The following is a 12,883-nucleotide window of genomic DNA, read 5'->3' on the forward strand; positions in this document are numbered from 1 at the left end:
TGAGTTCCAGGTCGTCCACGTGGTTCATTTGTTAGGTCAAAATTGCCAGAACGAAATTTCATGAACCAACGAGATACTGTTTGCTGTGAAGTGGCTTCAGTACCAAACACATCATTAATATTGCGAGCCGTCTGAGCTGTTGTGGTTCCACGGTGGAACTCATATTTCATTAACACACGAATTTCACTATTTTGCATGGCTGCACAAAAATTTTTGTAAAAATAAAAGTTTTCAATAATTTTTAACACTTTAAACTCTGATCGAAAGAGGAAGAATGTGCCTTTTCCACATAAAAAAGTCAAGTCCAAATATAGATTTAGAGTGAAGTTATTCGCAGTTGAATGTGGTATTTCGAGAATCTACTCATTTCATACTACACGACCTAATATTTGCACTTAGCATTTTAACAAACCACTAATCTTCAAAAATTCAAATTAATTATTGAGTGCCAATAATATTGTATTCTAAAAAAAGACCGAATTGAATGTTTCCGTACTTATGAAAAGAATAAAACGCCTTATTACAAGAATTTCTTTCATCCAGTAAGTAAACAATTTTTTTGACAATAACGAAATTCCGAAGACTGTTTGAAATAAATAACAACTAGTTTTTGTTTTTCTGAAATGGCTTTAATAAATATTTTGAATTAAGAAAATGTTTCCATACTTTCATTCACTAGTGTAGATAATCTCAAAAGTGTTCCCCTTCGCAACTTGAAAAACCACTTTACTCAGTACTTTTATATGTATTTCCGTTTATATGATATTTGGGGTGAGGAGTTTTCAAATGAACGCACTGTAGAGATATTTTTAATACAATATGTATTTAACATTGGGCTTGGATATCTAAAATACTTGCTTCAAACGTGATTAAATTCCAGTTGTCTTAAAAAATTTAGAATAGAATCTCTCTAAAGCAAGCGAATTGGATAAAAAACGTTTTGAAAATGAAATAGAAAAACTTGAGGTTGAGAAAAAGTTGCATCCTGCTAAAACAACTATTTTTAGAATAGAAAACGTTAATAAAAAAATCTGCTAGGCAACAAATCAAACTTCAAACTAAGTATATGTTTGGATTATTTTAAAAACTTGCCAATTTCTAATATAATATGTTTACCACTGACGTGTATTATAGCCGTCAATTATCACTGTATTTGTTTAATGCCCGTTTATTTGCTAATCAACAAAATGTATTTTATGAATTCAGTGAATTAATAGGTAAAAAAGAAGGGGCAATATGTGCTCTCTTGTACATCACTTCATCTATCACTATTCACTCATAAACGTCAAATGCCCCATATTTTCTGCGATTTATTTGGAGGACAACCCAAAAACTACACCGTTTTTTGATTCCTGCGCCATGTGGTTAATTACGAAGGTTAAAGTTCATTCAAGTTACTTTTCTTGTACGTGGTTATTCTTATATGGAGAGTGACAAAGATTTTAGATTGGTAAATCAAAAATCAAGAACGGAGCCTTCTTCTGACTGGATTAACGTACTACGTTCCTTTCTCTCGAATAAAACTGGCATCGTTTGATGTAGAAGACGCCAAACATAACGATTTTTGAGCTTGAACAAAACATCTCCAACTACTATACAAGAAGAAAAGCCCCTTTTCAATTCGTCCAAGAAAAAAATTACGTGTTGATCACACATCCTAGGCTCACTTTTTATCATTCTTCATATAATGGTTTGTGAAACTATGCTAATATCGTTGGGAAACCATTGAAACTTAATTTAACTGGAGAATTTAAATTCCCAGACTTTTTGTATAAAGCTAATGCAGAAGTAGGTAATGTCAAACAAGCCTGAGGGTTATTTTTTAGATATGATTCTCGAATCAAAGGAAAAATTTCAAGATATACGAAAGATGTTAAGTATGTAAAGTATTGCAGTGAAGAGTCGAAATTTTTGTGCAATTTAAAACATAAATACGCAATCATGTTGTGTGACGAAGTAAGGATGCATTTTTCTTTAATAAAAGTTTCACAAAAAGACATAGTCTCTTTGTTCTTCTCCGCAATGACAGGTAGTTTTGATACAATATTAATTGTAATATCTAAAAATTGAGGATCTAATCGCAAAAAATCCTTATAAATTAGTTACATAATGAATTAATGGAATCCAAATATGTATATTACAAAAACTAAAATAATTTTTATCTAGCTTTTTCAACGTTTTTAACATTAAAAGTTGATTTCTGGACATCTATTCTTTTTAGATTATCATCGTTCTTCTCGTGTGCTCTTCAATTGATTTGTTTTGTTAGAAAAAATCTATAGTACCTCGAGACACATGTGGTCATGTATTATCTTGTTAAAAAATTGAATTGTGTAGTGGTCTAAGATATGGCAGAAGATGTTGCTCCAAGTCTTCTTGGGGGTACCATTAAACAGTCATATTGTCTCTGATGAAAATCAAAAGTGACCTGCTACCATGAGCTATAGCTCCCCGCACCATTATTATTACAGACTGGTGCACATGCCTTTGGACTGAAAATTGAATGTCCCGTCTTTATTCTCGTTGTCTTCTTACTCTTTCCCGACCATTCTAACCACCCAGACAAAATGTGGATTTGTCGTTAAAAATTACGGTATTCCATTCCAGGTCCGATTCCACCCATTCTCTGCACCACTGCAATCGATTCTGTTGATGAAGAAATGGCACAGGTCGGTACGAAGTAATGTCGAAACTCCTGATCTCGCGGTAAATGGTTCACGTCCCAGTAGGTCGTCCATGTTCTGTAAACCACCGGTCTGCCAACACCCTTAACAAGAAAAACCTGTGGTCTCTTAACCTTAAAAATCTAAGGCGGCGATCTTGGAATTCTGCAGTTCTTCGACGTCTTCTTGAACCTCCTCTTTTTTTGTGACTGATCGTCCTGGATCAATGTCCTACAACCTAGCACGATATTTAACTCTGCCACTGTGTGGTGGGAATTGTACATAAAACATGTGTGGTGAGGTATATCATACCCCTAAATATACTTGTCATCTGAATTGGAGTGATACAGTTCTTACTAAAATTTTCATAATTTTTTACTTAGGAAATATCATAATAAGCAAATATACATATAACAAATTTCAAATGGCCTGCGTAAGAAAAAAAATTTTTACTGAAATAATTACAAAACATATATTTAGAAAACATAACAAAGATGAAGTAGGTAGAAACATGTATGAAAAATGAAATTTGCTTTCTTCAAAGTCAAAAAAACAATGTAAATATACCATTCTACATGATTTAAAGAGTTTGACCTTCTACACAAATAGATCATGTTAAATAACCATGTGATAAGCATGAAAAATGTTTACAGTTATTACAGTTATAAAAAAATCTTTCTGTCAACATTTCGCGGGTGTAAGTGGCACCTCTTTGAAAATCGCTGCCTTTTGCCAGGCACATTGATATCTTTATCAGGGTTTCATTTTTTCATTTGAAGACCTCTTGGAAATTGTTGATTTTGGGAGCGAATTTTTTCATGTTCAGCTACAAGCTGATAAGCTAGATTTTTTAGAAAAATCTCCTTTTTCCGTTTTCTTGTATATTGCATTTATAAATAACTTTCGAATTGATTTTAGCACAGTTTAGTAGGGCATAGAAAATCGTGAGTGACCACCTTTTACTATTATGTGAAACATCGTGGTAGGTTGACATTTGATTGACCATATCCACTCCGTCCTTCGTGCGTGTTGTAGAAATTTACTATTCCAGGTTTCAATTAATCGCCGGTTTCATTATCAATATCTGAGGTGTGATGAAGTGATGACATAAGTAAGACAACTTTCGATTTCCTAGGTACATAAGATACCAAAGTGATATCCTCTTGGAAACCAAATTTCGATAAGAGCTCTGGACGATTTTTGCTTTCTACAAAACTTGAAGGTAACTGCCTTTTATTTTTCCAGATAGTATCCACAAGTGTCAGACGAGACTCCTTGAATAACACTGTTATCAATTCATAACTGGTAATCCAGTTGTCAAAGGATATGTTTCTGCCAGATCCGGATATAGGTGCAATAAGTTTAATTGCCATATCATTTGGTTTTTTACTATAATAATAGCAACGGAGCCCTCGGACAGCTTCCTTACATAAACTTCAAGGTTTAAAACATAGTAAGATTTAGCGTCAACTACAACGAATATTTTGACTCCGTACTTAAAGGGCTTATTCGGCATGTATTGCCTGAAAGCATAGCGTTCTCTGAATTTTTCCAGCTTTTCATCTATTGTTAGAAATTCACTTGACGTGTACACGTTTTGACAATTTTGAGATTTTCTCAAAATTGTCAAAATGTTAATATTCCTTTTTTATCTTTCGTTAAATGTACGGCAAGTCTCCCCAAAAGTTTGTTACACTTTTCATGAATAAAAAATAAATTCAAAATATCACTATTTAAATAATTACTATTAAAGTTCATGTTTCCAAACTGCTGAGCGAACTTCAATTGTCAGTATATGACAATTACATTGACGCATTTTAGCAAGAAGCAGCCATATTCTTTTCAAAGCCAACTAAGATATTTCGAATTGTAAGTGTCTAATGTTAAAAAATTGCAAATTGAAAAGCGTTCGTTTTAGGTACAGGGGCACTTAATAGAAATCGATTCAGAATTAAATATAGAATCTAGACATGTAAAAATATACGGGGTGTTTCATTTAAAATAAGCGATTTTTTTGCTTTCAAAGTTCTTTAAATCTGACATTATTTTTTGGAGACCCTGTATAACATTTATAAAAACTTTTCCCGTTAATCTAATCTATCATGTCTGGATAACATATCAACAAATTTTCATAAAAGCAGCTTCAATAATAACTGAGAATTTTATATTTTGAATAAATGGTGTTTTAGAAAGATTTTTCTTTTAAATCAAATGTCTTCGAAACGGTTAGGTTTAGTTATAGAGATACATATGTAATAAGAATTTAATCAGGCTAATCCCTAAATTCCAAAAATGCAAAAATATACTGTGTGTTCCATTTGAAATAAAGAAGTTGACTTCGACTTCCGATATAACCGGAAGTGACATGATCTTCAAAATATATTTTTTTAATAGAGTGTATTTATATTAGTTTAATCCCAAAATATAAAAAATTGAAAATAGTTACAAGTCCAAAAATTTTTAATGAAATAGTTACGTGAATCACCCCGTATATATATAATTAATTGAACGTCCCTATTTGGACGGTAATATAGGTATTTCGAATAATATCCGTATCCAATAAATGAAAAACACAATAACAAATTCATGAAGAATAGTGGCAAAAACAGTAACAACAAAATATTTGGAATTCCACTTTATTTCAATAATTTGTAGTAAGTACTTGTTTACGTTATTTAGCATCGAAAAAAAGCAGATAATTAATTGTAAACCGATTTGATGAGTATAGTTTTTTTAGTTATTATAGTTTATTTATAGTAATTCATTTATATTATAAAATGATGCTTGGAAGAGCTACAGACGAGAAACTTCGTGGATTAGTGATAAAAATATACTGCTAAAAACAAAAAATTTTTGAAATTGCTAATGAGTTAGATTTACCCAAATCCACAGTTAAAGACATTTTAAAACTTTGTCGAAATAGCAGTAGTATTGTGATAAAGCGCAAAAGTGCAGGAAGACCAAGAGTATTAACTGACGCAAATTGTAAATCGTTGGTTAAAATATGTAAGAATGACCGTGGAAACATTGTCTGTGCCATTACTGCCTAATGGAATAAGCAAACAAAAACAACTTATCTAGGGAATGTTGTAAGAAATGGATACACAAATCTGGACTTAGTTTTTATAAGGTAAAATTCAACATCGAACAAAACAGGTATCTCACAAAAATATTGTAGGCTAAAGGAAAACTTCTTTTAACAGAGTTAAAAGAAAAATTGGCTTCTTTGAGCCAAATGAAAACTTTCCTGGACCGTTCAAAATTGATTAAAAGTTATGTTTAGTGATGAATCCACATTTAATGTATGTATTGAGAATCATAGACGGCGGATTATCCGGAATAAAAAGGGAGCGTTTCATAAAGACTGCTTACAAAGAACAGTAAAGTTCTCCAGTGGCGTTACGATAATGGGGTTGTATGTCGGGAAATGGTTTAGGAAGATATGAGTTCGTAAATTTCACTGTAAACGCTTTAAAATGCCAGCAAATTTTAGAAAGGAGCCTCTTACCCAGCATTGAGGATCTTTTTCTCAAAGATCATTTTATATTTCAACAGGATAGTGCGACTTTTCACACGGTTAAAACGACAAAAAATAGTTTGGGCATCATAACATTAATATCCTTTCGGGACCTTCAAGTAGTCGAGACTTAAACGTGATTGAAAACATATGGCATAAAATCGAACAACCAGTACGCAATGACCCACAAAAAACTATTCCGGAATGAATGGCGAAAATCACAGAAATATGGGAAAATTTTGCTTCTGACTAGTGTCATGTAATTAAATCAGTACTTTTCAGGATTCGAGCAGTTATTAAAGGCAAAAGAGACATGATATTTTATTAAACTGTTTTTTTTTTCATAATTTTGAATATTTTGTTGTCACTCTTTTTATCACTGTTCTTCATGATTTTGTTATTTAGGTTGTGTTTCATTGAATTGGATACTGGTATAATACGGAATACCTATACAGGGTGTCCCATTGGTAACCGCCATTATACATTTTAGGAAAACTAAATAGCAAAGTTTCGAAAATTTAGTGATTTGGTAAGAGCCATGGGGTGACTTCATCTAAAATATTTTCAATGACATCACACTTTCGGTTGTACTAGAAGTCGCTGCTTGCTTGCTTATTTGAAATGAAACACCCTATATATTATTGCATTTTTGGGTTCTCCGTTTAATTTTAATACAAGTTTGTTCATACGTTAGCTATCTTAGAATTAACAGTTTTCAAGATAGTATATGTAATTGAATGTTGAAAGTAACAGATGTAGATGTCTGCAGAATTGTAAATTGTTAACAAACGGAAAGGTATTTGTAACTTTTCTTTGTCAAAATACTGTGGAAAGGCCATATTTTAATATACTGTCGAGCTTTGTCTAATATTTTCTGTAGGGTGTCCACAAAAATGGAGCCAACTTGGACATTAAAAAATGGCCAAAACTTAAAAATTTAAATGGCACTCTACTATTGTTTTGATGTATTAACTGTGTTAAAAAATAACTTATGTTCATATTTAATTATCTATAGTTAAGTTGCATAATTTTTTAGTAATTTCGTTTTATAAGTTGATGCAGATATATGTAGTACATCCCTAATTCTAAGGTATAATGCGAATATGATAGACATATCTATGGAAAAGAGAAATACTAGCAAAATGCTATTGTTATGTGATATAAGTTACACACTTAAGTACGCACTTAAAGATAAAAGTATTCATATTTATTAAAAAGTATTCGCATTCATATTCACAGCTTAGAATTAGGGATATACTATCCCTGTTTCAAATTATAAAATGAAAGTACGCAAAAACTATACAACTTTACTATAGATAATTAAATGTGAACATAAATTCTTTTTCGACGTAGTTTCATAATACATCAAAATAAAAGTAGGGTTCCATTTAATAGGGTATATAAAAAGTGACCACTTTTCAATAAAATATTCATATATATTTTCTTTCAATGTAAAATATTATTAGTATTCAAAATATAACCCATTGTGGTCCACTGTCTTTTCCCCTCTTCCAGCCAGATGCTTGATTTCATACAGGTACCAGTTCTTGGAATGCCTATCGAAAAATTCCTGCATTGCTGTTTCAACATCATGGAATATATTAAATTTTTTTCCTTACAAGAAGTGGGCCATGGATCGAAACAAATCAAAATCTAATGGAGAAAGATCTGGACTGTATGATGGGTGTGAAAGAAGTTCGATCCCATCAAGATTTTTTAATTTTTCTTTGCTCTGACAAGAGGTATGCAGCCAGGCGTTATCTTGCTGAAACAGAACTCTTTTGTGGTTGACCAAAGCTGAATAACGCTGCGACAGTTTCGCGTACATTCTAACTGTTCGTAATAGAGGTCAGAGTTTATTGTGCATCCATCAGGAACAAATTCATGATGGGTTACTCTTTCGTAGTTCCAAAAAACGCAGAGCATTGATTTTTTTCCAACTGTCCTCTTACGACAACTGGAAAAGCTGCTTGACCTCAATCTAACCATTACCCATTGATATTGGGATTTCGTCAGTAAACCCACTTTTCATCGCATGTGACAATTTTTTTTTGTAAAATCGCAAATCGGCAGGGTTTTTTAAAAGATTTTTGCAAATATCTATCATCTTAGCGGATTGTTGGGGAGTAAGCTTCTGCGGGACCAGTCTGCTGGTCTTTTTCACCTTTCCCAAGGCGTGTAAATGACGACACACAGTGTCTTTTGAGACTCCACACTCTCTGGCAAGATCTTGAGTACTCGTGGCTGATTTTGACTCTACAGCTTAATGAAGATCTTCATTAACGTCCAATGATGGTCGTCTTGAGCTCTTCTTCTTTTTCAAGGACGTATCTCCACTATAAAATTTTTGAAACCAACGCCGCGCAGTTCGCTCGTCAAAGACACCTCCTTTAGTTTTCTTGATTTCACGAGCCACTTCGGCAGTTGAATAAGATTTTTTTCTAATAATGTCTTAAAATAACCAGAATTTCATAAGACACCATCATCTTGATTTTCCACTAAAAACATTTTAATTAAAGCTTTATCGAGCCAGTCCAATATTGATAAATAGGGTTAGGTTCGTGTTCTAAACTAAATATAAATTAGGTTAACGTGTTTACAGTTCGTGGAAATCATGTATTTTACGAAACGGTATTTTTTTTAATACACCGCTATTAAAATTTTTGAGTTTTTGACCATTTTTCTGAACATTTAGTTGTTAGGGCTTGTATTTCCGCCATTCCACCACATTTAACAGTCCCTACCAAATTATGCTTTTCTAGCGCGATATTTGGTTGCCTCCAGATTTTAACTTTTCCGTCATTGTGAAAAATGTTATATTGGCTTTTATCTCTAAAAATTACTTCGAACCAAAACTATTCTTCACATCCAACGTATTGCTTGGCAAACTGGAATCTCTTCTTACGATTTTTATTGCTAATGAAAGGTTTTCGCTTGGCTATTGGGTTCTTAAATCCATTTTTTTAAGACCTTTTATACAGTTTTTGGAAGGCACTTTTTCTTGGTTTCTTATACACCTCAACAGCAAGTTGGATAGCACTTATTCGAGAATTTTTTTTCGCTTTACGCACAATTATTACTTCTTCACTAAAAAAATCTTGGACGACCTAAGCGATGCTTTGAAGTAATTGAGTTATTTTTTTATTATTGCTAATTACTGTTTGGATGGAAGAGTGACTTTCATTTAACAATTAACCAATTTTTCTCAGCGATTTACCATTCTTATAACTTTATATTGTACAATAACTTTCCTTAAACATATGGGAATTTCTTTACGCTCTGGAAACACTTTTGTGAAAACACCAAAAATAACTCTTATAAGTATCCCAAAATCTACTAAACTAGTCTCAAATGATGTATTATTATTTTATTTAGAGTAAATATAAAATTCCACGTATGGGGAATCAAGGCTAGAACGTTTTGTGCACACAGTCCAAAAATTGGTTTATTTATCATCATTCTTACTTTATTACTTGAAGAGAGCAGAAGTCGAACATATTGGGTGTGTTTTGTATTCTCAATGCTTTTTCAAAAATCTTCCAAATAATTTTTTGAAAGTAGATGTATGTAGACTTTTGTCTGTAAGTGCATAATGATCTATACAGGGTGTAACATTTAACTTGAGACATCGCAATATCTCGAATAAGTGCTCTACGAAAAAAATGTCTATTATGAAAGTTTAGTTATTCCGCGGGGGAAATACATTGATGCTAAAATTAGTGCCCTTCTACCCTTCCTTGTGGGGGGTAGGGGTAACTTTGATTTCTTAAACGGCATCCCCTACTTTTTATTGCAGATTCGAATTCTACGGCAAAAAACACGTAGAATTTGTCTGGAACATTTTTTCAATTTATGATAGACGACGCTGTAATTAACGAAATTTTATTTTCCTTTCGCTTGTGATTTACTGGAATGTTTGGTGAAATCTGTTTAAAAAAAAAACTTTATTCTCACGCGTTGTTGGGGATAAATAAAAATAACACATTTTTATTTGTTTACATTTTTGGTTTAAACGTATAAAAAAAGAAATAACTTGAAGAAACAACTAATTTTACTCAGTTAGATATATTTCGGTTACTACATTAGAATGGAGTATTTGACTGACAAGAGAAAATTGAAATGGTTTTTGTTTATGGAGAAGCTGATAGGCTTCTTTATAATGCTGTCAGTCTCTACGCTCAGCGTTGTCCAGACAAAGTGCGGTCACGAGCTTCTTTCGCTCGAGTTATCAAACAGTTTTCCACTGAAGGGAGTATAAAACAGAAGAAAAGAACACGTGCAGCTCTATTTGTGGAGCAGACAATCGAGTACCAGTTCTAGGTACTGTGGCTCATAATCTCCATACAAGCACATGAGAAATATCACTGCAATCAGGTACTTCTCATATAAGTGTATGGAGAATGCTGAGGATGCACAAGTTTCGTCCTTGTCATATCTCTTTACTCCAAGAGCTTCCACGGGGTAGATTTTCAAAATCGAGTAACGTTTGGTCAATGGGCAAGTGAATAAATACAGTAATACCCTATTTTTTTCGTTACGTATTGTTTTCCGACGAATCGTCTTTACAAATCACGTCACTGTTAATAGGCAGAACATGCATTACTGGAATGGAGAAAATCCGCATTGGCTTCGACAAGTTGAGCAACAGCGTCTTTGGACTGTGAACGTGTGGTGTGAATTCATTGGCAGTAAACATATCGGTCCCCACATAATTCAAGGAAACTTGAATGGTGAAATGTACCGAGACATTTTGGAAAACGAACTGCCAACGTTGCTTGAAGACTTGGGCTTAGAAGTGCGACAGAACATGTGGTGTCAGCATTATGGTTGTCTAGCACACTGTTTGGGGATAGCACATAAAGTCCTTAATCCTGAATTCAATGATCTTTGGATTGGTAGAGCTGGTTCGGTGAACTAGCCTGCTAGATCACCAGATCTCACTTCGCCAGATTTCTTTTTGTGGGGTTATCTTAAAGACAAAGTTTATAAACAAGTACCAACGACACGTGGGAATACGAATGTGCGTATCAGAAATGCTTGTGTCGAAATTCCAGCAAACGCACTTCTTAGTTGTATTCGATCCTTCGAAATACGGATTAATAAATGCATCGAAGTTGAAGATTACCATTTTGAGTTCTTACTTTAAAAATCAACTGCAAAAAGTTTTTTTGCATCGATTTTAAAACAAATTTCATCAAACATTTCGGTAAATCATAAACGAAAGGAAAATAAAATTTCGTTGATTACAGCGCTATCTATCGTAAATCGAAAAAAATGTTCCAGACAAATTCTATGTGTTTTTCCGTAGAATTCAAATCGGCAATAAAAAATAGGGGATACTATTTAGGAAATCAAAGTTACCCCCCATCTCCCACACAAAGAGGGGAAGAGGGGCACTAATTTTAGCATCATTGTATTTCCCTCGCGGAATAATTAAATTTTCATAATAAACACTTTTTTCGTAGAACGCTTATTATTTGAGATATTGCGATATCTCAAGTTAAATGTTATATCCTGTATAATATATGTATGTCGAAGATTTAGTAGTTTATAAGTTTTAGTTTTATGATATTAGAGTTAGTATGACAATGACGGGTAAACTGATAGAGCCGTTTAGAGATGAAGCACTCTCAAACGAGGTTGCTACTATCTCTGCTACCAAGAAAAGTGTCGGGAAATCCTGTTTGGGACTACGGTATGCCTCGGGAACGGAGAAGGAAAGGCAGGGGCAACAAATAGGCAGGCGAGATACAGAGAGGCAGAGGTGTGGTCAAGTAGTAGTAAATTCGTTAGTTTATTTTTCTATATTTTGATAATACATTAACATTTCTTAACCACGGAGAATGTTCATAATGCTATTCCGACATATAGATATACTTTTCGTTTGTGTATTTACAAAGAACTCTAACCCACCCTTTCCCAGTTCATTCACCCTTTTATTCCTCACTGAATAAACAACCCCACTATATCTTAATTTCAGTTCCTAGTCTAATTTACTTTACCCTTATTTTATGTTATCTTCCCCGTTTCAGCACTGCTCATTCAATATCGATTTTATTCTTGTATATGCAGGGCGATTATTTCTATTGCATTATTGGCACAACTCTTAAATTATTCAAGATTTATTTTGTCTTAGGTTTATATCTCGATTCCACCTTACCTCCCTCCACTAGTTTCAATAATATTTTTTTAAATGTAATTTAGCTATACTGAATTTCCAAACCTCTCATTTTATCGATAATGTTATTGATGAAATTCTACCTTAAAACTAAAATCCTGAAATAAAATTAAAAGTTTTTGAAGGATTAATTCCTGTTTTAAATTGACAACAATGAATTTCACATTAATTATTTCTCCTGCAGTATCAAGACTTGCTGAAACTCCACACAAAACACGAGGCGTCAGACGAGAGTGATGAGGGCGAAACGGAGGAAAGTGCTCCAGTGTTTGACTTGGACTTGATAAAAGCGAACTCAGTCAACGCTAAAGATTTAGATATAAGTCCTGAATTTAAATTTACTGCTGCGCAAATACAAAATACCGACAATGTAGAGGCCAACAGTTCTCGAAAATCTTCTAAAGTAGCGCCGAGTTCGTTAACGGAAAATAAGACACCTCCTGAAGGTACTTCTGGAACTGCCCCGGTCAGACATTTAAATGCTGATAATACAAATCTTACCGCTCCGTCATCACTGAATAGTAG

The sequence above is a fragment of the Euwallacea similis genome, chromosome 4 (assembly GCF_039881205.1).
Source record: "Euwallacea similis isolate ESF13 chromosome 4, ESF131.1, whole genome shotgun sequence".
In the NCBI taxonomy this organism is placed as follows: domain Eukaryota; kingdom Metazoa; phylum Arthropoda; class Insecta; order Coleoptera; family Curculionidae; genus Euwallacea; species Euwallacea similis.